Source organism: Perca fluviatilis, chromosome 10 (genome assembly GCF_010015445.1).
Source record: "Perca fluviatilis chromosome 10, GENO_Pfluv_1.0, whole genome shotgun sequence".
Classification (NCBI taxonomy): domain Eukaryota; kingdom Metazoa; phylum Chordata; class Actinopteri; order Perciformes; family Percidae; genus Perca; species Perca fluviatilis.
Genome location: NC_053121.1, coordinates 37997928 through 38012785, shown reverse-complemented (window position 1 = coordinate 38012785; position 14858 = coordinate 37997928). Strand labels below are relative to the sequence as shown.

Genomic DNA, 14858 nt, shown 5'->3' with positions numbered 1-14858 from the left:
TTGTCAGGGTTAATTAGTAATACTTAATTAATTAGTGGAATTTTTTCCCTTATTAATGGGGTTGGGACCATCAGTTGTGTTGTGCAGAAATCAGGTTGATACACAGCCGACAGCCCTATTGGACAACTGTTAGAATTCATATTATGGCAAGAACCAATCAGCTAAGTAAAGAGAAACGAGTGGCCATCATTATGTTAACAAATGAAGGTCAGTCAGTCCGGAAAATTGCGACAACTTTGAATGTGTCCCCAAGTGGAGTTGCAAAAACCATCAAGCGCTACAATGAAACTGGCTCACATGAGGACCGCCCCAGGAAAGGAAGACCAAGAATCACCTCTGCTGCTGAGGATAAGCTCATCCGAGTCACCAGCCTCAGAAATCGCAAGTTAACAGCAGCTCAGATTAGAGACCAGATGAATGCCACACAGAGTTCTAGCAGCAGACACATCTCTTTAACAACTGTTAAGAGGCGAATCAGGCCTTCATGGTCAAGTAGCTGCTAGGAAACCACTGCTAAGGAGAGGCAACAAGCAGAAGAGATTTGTTTGGGCCAATAAACACGAATGGACATTAGACCAGTGGAAATCTGTGCTTTGGTCTGGTGAGTCCAAATTTGAGATCTTTGGTTCCAACCGCCGTGTCTTTGTGCGACGCAGAAAAGGTGAACGGATGGATTCTACATGCCTGGTTCCCACCGTGAAGCATGGAGGGGGAGGTGTGATGGTGTGGGGGTGCTTTGCTGGTGACACTGTTGGGGATTTATTCAAAATTGAAGGCATACTGAACCAGCATGGCTACCACAGCATCCTGCAGCAACAGGCCATCCCATCCGGTTTGCGTTTAGTTGGACCATCATTTATTTTTCAACAGGACAATGACCCCAAACACACATCCAGGCTGTGTAAGGGCTATTTGACCAAGAAGGAGAGTGATTGAGTGCTGCGCCAGATGACCTGGCCTCCACAGTCACCGGACCTGAACCCAATCGAGATGGTTTGGGGTGAGCTGGACCGCAGAGTGAAGGCAAAAGGGCCAACAAGTGCTAAGCATCTCTGGGAACTCCTTCAAGACTGTTGGAAAACCATTTCAGGTGACTACCTCTTGAAGCTCATCAAGAGAATGCCAAGATTGTGCAAAGCAATAATCAGAGCAAAGGGTGGCTACTTTGAAGAAACTAGAATATCAGACATGTTTTCAGTTATTTCGGCCCTGCGATGGACTGGCGACCTGTCCAGGGTGTACCCCGCCTTTCGCCCGACGCATGCTGGGATTGGCTCCAGCCCCCCCACGACCCTGTGCGCGGGATAAGTGGTTGACGATGGATGGTTTTCAGTTATTTCATACTTTTTTGTTAAGTACATAATTCCACATGTGTTCATTCATAGTTTTGATGCCTTCAGTGAGAATCTACAATGTAAATAGTCATGAAAATAAAGAAAAAGCATTGAATGAGAAGGTTTGTCCAAACGTTTGGCCTGTACTGTATCTACAGTGCCTTGCGAAAGTATTCGGCCCCCTTGAACTTTTCGACCTTTTGCCACATTTCAGGCCTCAAACATAAAGATATAAAACTGTAATTTCTTGTGAAGAATCAACAACAAGTGGGACACAATCATGAAGTGGAACGAAATTTATTGGATATTTCAAACCTTTTAAACAAATAAAAAACTGAAATATTGGGCGTGCAAAATTATTCAGCCCCTTAAGTTAATACTTTGTAGCGCCACCCTTTGCGCGCATTACAGCTGTAAGTCGCTTGGGGTGTGTCTCTATCAGTTTTGCACATCGAGAGACTGACATTTTTGCCCATTCCTCCTTGCAAAACAGCTCGAGCTCAGTGAGGTTGGATGGAGAGCGTTTTTTGAACAGCAGTTTTCAGTTCTTTCCACAGATTCTCGATTGATTCAGGTCTGGACTTTGACTTGGCCATTCTAACACCTGGATATGTTTATTTGTGAACCATTCCATTGTAGATTTTGCTTTATGTTTTGGATCATTGTCTTGTTGGAAGACAAATCTCCGTCCAGTCTCAGGTCTTTTGCAGACTCCATCAGGTTTTCTTCCAGAATGGTCCTGTATTTGGCTCCATCCATCTTCCCATCAATTTTAACCATCTTCCCTGTCCCTGCTGAAGAAAAGCAGGCCCCAAACCATGATGCTGCCACCACCATGTTTGACAGTGGGGATGGTGTGTTCAGGGTGATGAGCTGTGTTGCTTTTACGCCAAACATAACGTTTTGCATTGTTGCCAAAACGTTCGATTTTGGTTTCATCTGACCAGAGCACCTTCTTCCACATGTTTGGTGTGTCTCCCAGGTGGCTTTTGGCAAACTTTAAACGACACTTTTTATGGATATCTTTAAGAAATGGCTTTCTTCTTGCCACTCTTCCATAAAGGCCAGATTTGTGCAGTATACGACTGATTGTTGTCCTATGGACAGACTCTCCCACCTCAGCTGTAGATCTCTGCAGTTCATCCAGAGTGATCATGGGCCTCTTGGCTGCATCTCTGATCAGTCTTCTCATTGTATGAGCTGAAAGTTTAGAGGGACGGCGGGTCTCGTAGATTTGTAGTGGTCTGATACTCCTTCCATTTCAATATTATCGCTTGCACAGTGCTCCTTGGGATGTTTAAAGCTTGGGAAATCTTTTTGTATCCATATCCGGCTTTAAACTTCTCCACAACAGTATCTTGGACCTGCCTGGTGTGTTCCTTGTTCTTCATGATGCTCTCTGCGCTTTACACGGACCTCTGAGACTATCACAGAGCAGGTGCATTTATACGGAGACTTGATTACACACAGCTGGATTCTATTTATCGTCATTAGTCATTTAGGTCAACATTGGATCATTCAGAGATCCTCACTGAACTTCGGAGAGAGTTTGCTGCACTGAAAGTAAAGGGGCTGGAATAATTTTGCACCCCCCTTTTCAGTTTTTATTTGTTAAAAAAGTTTGAAATAGCCAATGAATTTCGTTCCACTTCATAATTGGGACCCACTTGTTGTTGATTCTTCACAAAAAAATTACAGTTTTATATCTTTATGTTTGAGGCCTGAAATGTGGCAAAAGGTCGAAACGTTCAAGGGGGCCGAATACTTTCGCAAGGCACTGTACATGATTGGGTAGTTGCAGCGATGTTGGCAGTGAAGGAGAGTTGGTCGTCAAGTGTCACACCCAGGTTTCTAGCAGTCTGGGTGGGGACTACCACAGACTTGTCAATTGTTATAGTCAGGTCTTGGGTAGGAGAGCCCTTCCCTGGAAGGACAGGAGCTCAGTCTTGTCAAGGTTGAGTTTCAGATGGTGTGAGAAGAAATGTCAGTCAGACAGGCCAAGATACGTGCTGCTACTTGAGTTTCAGACTCCTGAAAGGAAAGAATTAGTTGGGTGTCATCTGCGTAGCTATGATAAGAGAAGCCGTGCGAGCAAATGATAGGCCGAGAGAGTTGGTGTACAGAGAGAAGAGGAGGGGACCCAGGACTGATCTCTGAGGAACCCCAGTTTTGAGTAGGCATGGTTCTGAGGTAGATCCTCTCCAAGTTACCCGGTAGGTTCGGTCTGCCAGGTAAGATGTGAGCAATGAGAGTGCAGAGCCTGAGACACCCAGATTCTGGAGTGTCAAAATGAGGATGAGGTGGTTCACTGTGTCAAAGGCATCAGAAAGGTCCAGAAGGATGATGACGGAAGAGCGAGAGGTTGTTCTAGCAATGTGAAGCTGTTCAGTGACAGCAAGGAGGGCAGTTTCTGTTGAGTGGCCATCCTTGAAGCCAAACTGGTGGGGATCAAGAAGGTTGTACTGGTGGAGATAGGTAGAGTTTGCTCAAGCTCAAGAGTTTTGGATAGAAATGGAAGAAGGGAAACGGGTCTGTAGTTATTTACCTCAGACGAGTCAAGTGTTGTTTTTTTGAGTAGTGGGGTCACTCTTGCCTCTTTGAGAGAGTCGGGGAAACAGCCAGTTGACTGGAGAAGGTGAGAAGGGATAGGATCAAGGGGGCAGGTGGTTGGACGGGCAGAGGTAATCAAAGTAAGAATTTGATTTGGAGATAGAGGGGTGAAATAGGTAAGAGTACTGGATGTGATGGATGGTAAGATGATTTCAGGAAGTGTGGTGGAGAATGAAGAGTGTATGTCATCTATCTTTTTTTGTAAAGTAGTTGACAACATTACAGTCATTCTTCACCCAAAAACATGGATTCAGACAGACTGTTAAAATGAAAACATTTCTATTTAAATATATTTTTTCTCTATTTAGATAATCTATTAAACAGTAATTTTTTATGTTAAAAACATCAAACTTGTGTGATGTCAGCTTGTTAAATGTGAATATTGAATGCATGCGTGCGTCTCTGTGTTACTGATGTTTGTGATGTCACTTCCTGTCTCTCAGCTTCAGCTCCTGGTAGAGATCGTCTGGCCGCTCCTGATCTTTTTCATGCTCATCATCGTTCGCCTCAACTACCCTCCTTACGAACAGCACGAATGTGAGTTTAAAAACTGTTCTGGTTTTTATTAACGATGGATTTAACGGCATCATGTCTGCTCTCTGAGGATTAACGGGAGCATACTGTCTCTTTAAGTCTGCTCTTTGAGGGTTAAAGGGAGCATACTGTCTCTTTAAGTGTGCTCTCTGAGGGTTAATGGGAGCGTACTGTCTCTTTAAGAACGTCAGCTGTTAGTAGCTGATTATCTTTGGGTATTAATGGTTATTGATGGTGGGAAGGTCTGAGTTTATGGCTGTTTATTAATGTGTTGAAGGTCACAGAGCTGTGTTCAGGATCAATAAGGTCAGACACAGTTACATAACTCAAAAACCTGAAAGGTTTAGCTAGCTTAGCATAAAGACTGGAAACAGGGCTGTAAAGCCATGATTAGAGAAATTGGGGATTTAAAACAATAACTTTGTCTCAGTTTCCAACAGAGCTGCGCCCCTGTAAATGTAGTTTTAAGTCTTAAAAATACAGTCGGACAAAAAAGTATTTAGTCAGCCACCAATTGTGCAAGTTCTACCACTTAAAAAGATGAGAGGCCTGTAGTTTTCATCATAGGTACACTTCAACTATGAGAGACAAAATGAGAAAAAAAAATCTTTTTCATTAAAAAAAAAGATTTGCAAATAATGGTGGAAAATAAGTATTTGGTCAATAACAAAAGTTCATCTCAATACTGTGTTATATACCCTTTGTTGGCAATGAAAGAGGTCAAACGTTTTCTGTAAGTCTTCACAAGGTTTTCACACACTGTTGCTGGTATTTTGGCCCATTCCTCCATGCAGATCTCCTCTAGAGCAGTGATGTTTTGGGGCTGTCGCTGGGCAACACAGACTTTCAACTCCCTCCAAAGATTTTCTGTGGGGTTGAGATCTGAGAGGCTTGGCTACTCCAGGACCTTGAAATGCTTCTTAGACGGGCCACTCCTTTGTTGCCCGGGCGGTGTGTTTGGGATCATTGTCATGCTGAAAGACCCAGCCACGTTTCATCTTCAATGCCCTTGCTGATGGAAGGAGGTTTTCACTCAAAAGCTCACGATACATGGCCCCATTCATTCTTTCCTTTACATGGATCAGTCGTCCTGGTCCCTTTGCAGAAAATCAGCCCCAAAAGCATGATTTTTCCACCCCATGCTTCACAGTAGGTATGGTGTTCTTTGGATGCAACTCAGCATTCTTTCTCCTCCAAACACGACGAGTTGAGTTTTTACCAAAAAGTTCTATTTTGGTTTCATCTGACCATATGATATTCTCCCAGTCCTCTTCTGGATCATCCAAATGCTCTCTAGCAAACTTCAGACGGGCCTGGACATGTACTGGCTTAGCAGGGGGACACGTCTGGCACTGCAGGATTTGAGTCCCTGGCGGCGTAGTGTGTTACTAATGGTAGCCTTTGTTACTTTGGTCCCAGCTCTCTGCAGGTCATTCACTAGCTCCCCCCGGATCATTTTGACCCCACAGGGTGAGCTCTTGCGTGGAGCCCCAGATCGAGGGAGATTATCAGTGGTCTTGTATGTCTTCCATTTTCTAATAATTGCTCCCATAATTGATTTTTTCACACCAAGCTGCTTACCTATTGCAGATTCAGTCTTCAGATTCAGTCTTTAGCTTCTGGTGTCCTTTGACAGCTCTTTGGTCTTGGCCATAGTGGAGTTTGGAGTGTGACTGTTTGAGGTTGTGGACAGGTGTCTTTTATACTGATAACAAGTTCAAACAGGTGCCATTAATACAGGTAACGAGTGGAGGACAGAGGAGCCTCTTAAAGAAGAAGTTACAAGTTTGTGAGAGCTAGAAATCTTGCTTGTTTGTAGGTGACCAAATACTTATTTTACAGAGGAATTTACCAATTAATTCATTAAAAATCCTACAATGTGATTTTCTGGAATTTTTTTTCTCATTTTGTCTCTCATAGTTGAAGTGTACCTATGATGAATTTAATTAAAATTACAGGCCTCTCTCTTCTTTTTAAGTGGGAGAACTTGCACAATTGGTGGCTGACTAAATACTTTTTTGCCCCATTGTATATTAAAGAATACTTCAAGTACCAGGCTTTGCAGCATGTTACAGTCTGAGTTTACACTTTTAATATTATGGTTTTATTATTATGAACTACAGTACTTCTTCCACCTCTGGTACACTGCAAAAAAAACTCAATCTTACCAAATATATCTGTCTAATTTCTAATCAAAATATCTAACAATACGTAACACAAGATGGTGACATAATGAGAGATGTTTCAGGGAGATACAGGGACGTGTTTTACATGATACATCTTAAACATCTGGTTTTGAGTTGAATCTCAGAGAGTGTATAGAGCCAGCATATCTCCACCAGACTCCATGTAAATAATCAGGACTTTTAGTGTGTATAGAGCCAGCATATCTCCACCAGACTCCATGTAAATAATCAGGACTTTTAGCGTGTATAGAGCCAGCATATCTCCACCAGACTCCATGTAAATAATCAGGACTTTTAGCGTGTATAGAGCCAGCATATCTCCACCAGACTCCATGTAAATAATCGGGACTTTTAACGTGTATAGAGCCAGCATATTTCCACCAGACTCCATGTAAATAATCAAGACTTTTAGCGTGTATAGAGCCAGCATATTTCCACATGTAAATGTGTGAATTAAGGGTTTATTTCAACCAAACCAGAGTGTTGATTGTTGGAACAGTGGAAAGATGAACCAAGACGGCTTTTGATAGTTTTATTTAGTTTCTGTCCACTTTGAATGTATTACGATGATAAAAATCTTGATTATTTACATGGAGTATGGTGGGTGGATTAGCTGGAGTTGTTTGCCAAGATATAACCTGTACAGGAGTATGTTTTTGTCTGTAAAGTGTCCTGATATAACGTCTGTTATGATTTTTGTCTGTCTGGAGGTCATTTTCCCAACAAGGCGATGCCATCGGCCGGCACGTTGCCATGGCTACAGGGAATCCTCTGTAACGCCAACAACCCGTGCTTCAGGAGCCCGACGCCGGGCGAGTCTCCAGGCATCGTCGGGAACTTCAACGGCTCCATGTGAGATGCTTTTTAGACTTTTATTCTGAAAACTCCATGTGAGACTCATTTCAGAGGCTTTTATTCTGAAACTCCATGTGATACTAATTTCAGACTTTTATTCTGAAACTCCATGAGGTATTTGTCTTTTTTTTCGAGGGTTTTTTTTATGAACATTTTCATGGTTTGTCACTTTTGTTGATTTTTAAATATCAAACTTACGATTTCATGTAAAGAGACTTTTATTCTGAAAACTCCACGTGAGACTCATTCTAGAGACTTTTATTTTGAAAACTCCATTATGTTTTTGTCACCTTTTGGGTTTTTTTTCTCCAATTTTTTGTCGTTTTTAAAGTACCAAAATTTGACACTTTTGCGTTTTGCCGGTTTTTTTTTGTTTTGTTTCCTTTTATTGAGTTTTTCTGTAACGTTTTTGAAGGTTTTTGTCATATATATATATATATATATATATATATATATATATATATATATATATATATATATATATATATTTATATTCCACAATCTTTTGTCGTTTTTGAACTATCAAAATTTGACACTTTTTTCAAGCTTTTTGCCATATATATACAGTATATATATACTGTTTATATAAATATATTTAATTAAACTGTTCATTCTGTAGTTTTTCCAGAATTTCTCGGACGTTTTCAGACGCCAAGAAGATTCTTCTGTACATTCAGAACGATAAAAGTCTGGAGGGATTTCAGGAACTCGTTCAGGCTCTGAAGGTTCTGCAGAAGAGCGGATCAGGTACCAAACAAAGACCTGACAACCTTGAAAAACGTTTTTGACTTGCAACTTACTGATTTATTGTCGAAGTTCTGGTTCATGAACACGGCAGCACACTAATGGAAAAAATGTGCCGTTACCGCTGTCTTGAATGTCATTTTGGCTGGTTGGGCATCATTATAGTGTATCATTTAGTTCATATGCTTACCTATCACGTCATCTGGTCCTATAGTCATTAGTCATAGCCCAGGTTACTTATCTCTTTAATAAACTTACCCTCCATAATGTTCCTACAGTAGCCTACAGTCTTATAATATTCTTCAAAATAATGTAATACTTTTATAGTTTGTCCCAAAATACTAGGCCTATAGTAGCCTATTTCTATAAGATTACTATAATATTGTTCCAAAATTGGCCTACTATACGATTCTTATAATTCTTTTTTGTGATGGTTTGTACAGGAACAGTTACCCCCAGGATCCTCCTTTTTAGTATAATTTCAAATGAAATTCAATGCTAACTTCATACCCATTCCAACAGAAGTATGAGGGGAAAATGTCAAATCTGTATACATTTTAAACCCTAAAAAATAATTATAAGTAGGCTACTTGAACATTTTATTCAAATTATCAGTCATATTTAATACAATTTATTGGATTATAATATAATCCAATAAACTATATTACACTGCATAATGAGCACTTTTACTTTTGGTACTTTAAGTATATTTTGATAATACTTGTGTACTATTACTTAAGGAATAAGGTTGAATGCAGGACTTGCAACTGACAAGTCATTTGTAACTCTACAACAGTGTTTTTTCTACTTTTACTACAATACATGATTTGAGTAAGTCTTCCACCTCTGGAGATCACCACCAACAGTCGTGCATGAAAACCTGCAGCAGTGTTTAACACTGGAAACACACAGTTCAGTTCAGCGTTTAGCTAGCTACTTGCAGCTCTGCTACCAATGACAGTAAAAGTAACAGACTGACAGTCTGCTACAGTAGCAGATAACCTTTGACATTACCTGCCTGTCACATCGTCTCTAAGCAGTCCGCTCACAGTGAAGTCCTGCACGGATCAACAGATGTTAGAGTCCGGCGGCTGCTCGCTCTGTTTGTTACGCTCACAGAGCCAATCTCTGCAGATGTTGCCGCTCGGTGTTTGGCTAGCTAATAAGCCGTTAGCCTGTTAGCTTGAGCTTTGTCTGAAGGCGCCGAGCGGCCAGCCAGGCTACAACACACACCGACACATTCATCATATCCTCCGCTCAGTTTAACCGCTAACCCCCCCCCCCCGGTACCGGTCAGAGAGGCGGGTTTACTTTGTGTCTTGGTCCTCCGGTGCGTAAAATGTAAGACTTTTTCAATGCTTTTAAGCTGTTGACGGCTACTGCACGTCAACGAGTGAACTCAAAGCAGTCACCTGATTTTCGTGTAGTTTAAAGTGACAAATTGTATCACCGTATTTTGAACCAAAACAACAACAAAGATTAAATAACATACCTGTGTGTGTGTGTGTGTGTGTGTGTGTGTGTGTGTGTGTGTGTGTGTGTGTGTGTGTGTGTCTGTCTGTCTGTCTGTCTGTCTGTCTGTCTGTCTGTCTGTCTCTGTCTGTCTGTCTGTCTGTCTGTGTGTGTGTGTGTGTGTGTGTGTTATGGGTGTGTGTCGTGTGTGTGGGGTGTGGGTGTGTGTCTGTGTGTGTGTGTCTGTGTGTGTGTGTCTGTGTGTGTGTCTGTTGTCTGTCTGTGTGTGTGTGTGTGTGTGTGTGTGTGTGTGTGTGTGTGTGTGTGTATGGGTGTGTGTCTGTGTGTGTGGGGGTGTGGGTGTGTGTCTGTGTGTGTGTGTCTGTGTGTGTGTGTTCAGGGTTTTACAGTCTTCAGCTTCACGCCGTCACACCTCTGCAGGTTAAATTTTGTGTGTGTGATATGGAGCGGAGGAGACTGCCGCGGAGAGGGGTAACAACCAGACTCTGATAAATGACGTTCGGGGAGCTGTCAGAGCAGCGTGGCCACGGTGTTTCAACGGTTTTATTAGTACAGTTAGCTAATCCCACGGCAACACCTGCATGCTACTACTAACGTAACGATAGCCTCTCTGTAGGCTAGTGCGAAGCTCGTTGACGCTTCATCACGCCACCGCTAACTTCATGAGGGGAGGGAGGGGCTGGAGGCAGCTCCTCTCTGTTAAGCTGTTAAAATACACCGATGTATATATTTTACTTATTTAACTGTCTAGTAAAGTTCAAAGACAGTGTTTAAAAATGCAATCCACATGTTTACATATGTCTATGTAAATAATAATTAAATAATCTAAATACTACTAAGTGTTGTAAAGCCACATTTGTTTTTATATTTCTGCAATCTGCACTTTAGTGTGATTTATTTCTGACTTTCATGTGAATGTTTCCACCAGGCTTGGTCAGTGCTCAATATACTACTGGGATTGAAGTAGTTAAATAAAGATGTCATTCATATAAATTCACGCATCACCTAATTTCACCATCACATACAGGCCTGGCCTCCAGGAAAGAACAGCTTGTTTAATCTATCTAATCTTGTGAAGTTCATACTATACAATGATTTATTGCTAGTTTTTGTTGACTAATACAGAAGACAAAGAGCTTAAAAAATAATCGCATATCGAATCGCAATCGCAATATTTTTTAAATAAATCGCAATTAGATTATTTTCAAAAATCGTTCAGCCCTAGTGTGTGTGTGTGTGTGTGTATGTCTGTTTGTGTGTGTGTGTGTGTGTGTCTGTGTGTCTGTTTGTGTGTGTCTCTGTGTGTCGGTGTGTGTGTGTGGGTGGGTGTGTGTCTGTGTGTCTGTTTGTGTGTGTGTGTGTGTCTGTGTGTTGGTGTGTGTGTTCAGGGTTTTACAGTCTTCAGCTTCACGCTGTCACACCTCTGCAGGTTAAACTTTCCTCTCATCATCCCGTCTGATATTTAAATGTCAAGTGGACAAAGTCTTTTCTTCTTCTGCAGTTTAAACAGGCGGCTGTGACCGAGACAAACAAACTCCCACAAAGTGTATAAATCAAACGTCTAACACAAACAGAGAGGAAGCTCTGCTGCGGTTCCTCCCGTCAGACTAACAGTCTTAGTGATGAGTCAGCGCTCTGAGTGTTGTGAAAAAAGTTGCACGAAATAGACTTAAAAACCATTAGATCTGATTGGTCAAATGAGGAACAGTTTCCAACAGAGACTTCTGCTCCAATCACAAACCTCCACACACAGTTTACTTCCTGTTAAACTCTAAACTGATTTAACTAAATCCTGCTGAAAGTTACACTAACTCAAAGATCTTCAGTTTCCCCGATGAGAGAAGAAACTACAACATATTCACATTTAACAAGCTGACATCACACAAGTTTCACACAAAGGTCTTTCAACTTCGAAAAAACTTCAACAACTTCTCCTTCTCTCTTTTTTTATTTAGATATAAAACTGAATAATCCAGACTCCCGATGTGAATATGTGAATCAGGAAGCTCTTTCTGTTTCTCAGAGAAATCTTTAGACTCTTTAGACTGTTTATGAACGGGTCAGAATGCAGAACGGATGAAGATAAAAACTAAATGACACACACACACACACACACACACACACACACACACACACACACACACACACACACACACACACACACACACACACAGCCACACACACACACACACACACACACACACACACACACAAACACACAGACACACATACACACACACCAAGGTTAATATAGTTTTTATTTTTATTTCGTTTTGACTTTTTGTTTTCAAATTCAGTTTAGTTTTAATTAGTTTTTAAAGCGGGTTTGCTAGTTTAGTTTATGTTTTCCAGTTTTTTACAATGACTTTGGCACTAATTTCAGAACCTTGACGTCATTTTTCAAAACTCTGGACACAAAACTCACAACCAATGATCAAAATACACATTTTTCAAAACTCTAACACTTGTTTCAATTGCTTGGATACAATACACATAAACCAAAGATCATTTGTTCATTTAACAAAGATCAGCTGTTCAATATGACACAACTTAACATTATAGTACTACTACTTCAAAAAGCATTTCACACATTACATTTCAAATGATTGTCTATTCATTTCATTACAATCAATCCATACAACTACTAAAAATGATAAGTAACTGTTGCATTACTCTTAATGCATAGTTGTATGGAAACAGACAAACAATATTCCATGTTTAGAGCATAAAAGTTTCAAATTAATGAGATTCATTGTCACCAATTAGCATGGAGCATGAACCAATTAGACTACATGATCTATGGATGTAATATTTCATCATCATTCTTTACTGTAATGTATTACTGTTTACAGTTTTTTACAATCACTTTGCTACTAATTTCAGAACCGTGCGGATTTTTCCAAACTCTCGAACACTGCACAAAACGACCAATGGTCATCATCACTGAGGCTGTCCAATGTTCAAAAAATTGCATTGTGCATTGATATCTTTAAAGAAATCTTGCACTTGCACAATCATTGGTTCAAAAAATAATATATTGTTAAATACCATTGAAACAATACTTAAGATCAGCCACTCACAAGCTACCCTTAAACTGTTTCACGTGTGGTTCGCTGTACAATCATTAAATATTGTAGTACAAAATAGGAGATATATGTTTCATTATGGTACTAGAGGTCAATACATCCCTGTAAAAGTACTGCAGTAGTAGAGAGAATACTACAGAGACAGTGTGGAGTCATTGAACAAAACCTTGTATTGAATTGAAAAACAATACACGATACCATCACATATAGGTTGATTTAAACTCAAAGCAAAATAAATAGCTACAAACTAGAAAAGAAAAGAACAGTACTGTAGAACATCAAATGCAGTGTTTCCTCAGCTTGCCCTTTAAAAGCTAAACAAAGGAGTGAGTACTGTACTTCTACATCTTCATCAACTCTGTCTTTTTGGCCACAGGTTCTCATCTACATCGCAATTAGCCAAACTTCTTGAAAAAACCTTCGGGCATGGCGAACAATGTTGTATGAGAATATATGTATATGTATATATACAGTATATATAAAGTATATATCTCAATCTTCAGTAACAAGTTGGCAGAATTGGACAAGCAATTCCAAGGGCCTGCATGCATACAGTGCAGTACTGTCAATACTGTAAATAGTCTCAAAGGTAGTACATGGGAGCATAGAAACAGTGTCTGATAAACAGTAGTACATTACAGTAAAGAAGGATGATGAAATATTACATCCATAGATCATGTAGTCTAATTGGTTCATGCTCCACGCTAATTGGTGACAATGAATCTCGTTATCTTGAGACTTTCATGATCTAAACATGGAATATTGTTTGTCTGTTTCCATACAACTATGCATTAAGAGTAATGCAACAGTTACTTATCATTTTGAGAAGTTGTATCCATTGATAGTTAGATGATTGTAATGAAATGAATAAACAATTATCTGAAATGTAATGTGTGAATTGCTTTTTGAAATAGTAGTACTTTGATGTTAAGTTGTGTCATACTGAACAGCTGATCTTTGTTAAATGAACAAATGATCTTTGGTTTATGTGTATTGTATCCAAGCAACTGAAACAAGTGTTAGAGTTTTGAAAAATGTGTATTTTGATCATTGGTTGTGAGTTTTGTGTCCAGAGTTTTTAAAAATGACGTCAAGGTTTTGAAATTACAGTATTTTACAATCACTTTGCTACTAATTTCAGAACCTTGATGTCATTTTTCAAAGCTCTAGACACAAAAGTCATGAACCAATGAACCAATCAGAATACATTATCTATGGATGTAATATTTCATCATTCTTCTTTACTGTAATGTACTACTGTTTATCAGACACTGTTTCTATGCTCCCATGTACTACCTTTGAGACTATTTACAGTATTGACAGTACTGCACTGTATGCATGCAGGCCCTTGGAATTGCTTGTCCAATTCTGCCAACTTGTTACTGATGATTGAGATATATACTTTATATATACTGTATATATACATGTACATATATACTCATACCACATTGTTCGCCATGCCCGAAGGTTTTTTCAAGAAGTTTTGCGATTGCGATGTAGATGAGAACCTGTGGCCAAAAAGACAGAGTTGATGAAGATGTAGAAGTACAGTAATCACTCCTTTGTTTTGCTTTTTAAAGTACGAGCAAGTTGAGGAACACTGCATTTGATGTTTTACAGTACTACTGTCTTTTCTTTTCTGTTTTGTAGCTAATTATTTTGCTTTGATTCAAATCAACCTATGTTGTGATTGTACTGTATTTTTTTCAACAATACATTTTAGATTTTGTTCAATGATTCCATCAATGACTGTGTCTGTAGTATTCTCTCTACTACGGCAGTAGTTTTACAGGGATGTATTTACATGTAATGAAACATGTATCTCCTATTTTGTACTACAATATTTAATGATTGTACGGACGATGATACAGTGAAACTATGGGTAGCTTGTGTGTGGGTGATCTAATGTAATGTTTCAATGGTATTTCACTATCAATTAGTTTTTTGAACCAATGATTGTGCAAGTGCAATATTTCTTTAAAGATATGAATGTACAATGCAATGTTTTGAACATTGGACAGCCTGTGTTACAAGTG

General features: G+C 39.7%; 1 pseudogene; it reads left to right on the top strand.

The window, feature by feature from the left end:
- LOC120566807 overlaps window positions 1-14858 on the top strand; it is a 98793-nt pseudogene that overhangs the window by 40171 nt on the left and 43764 nt on the right.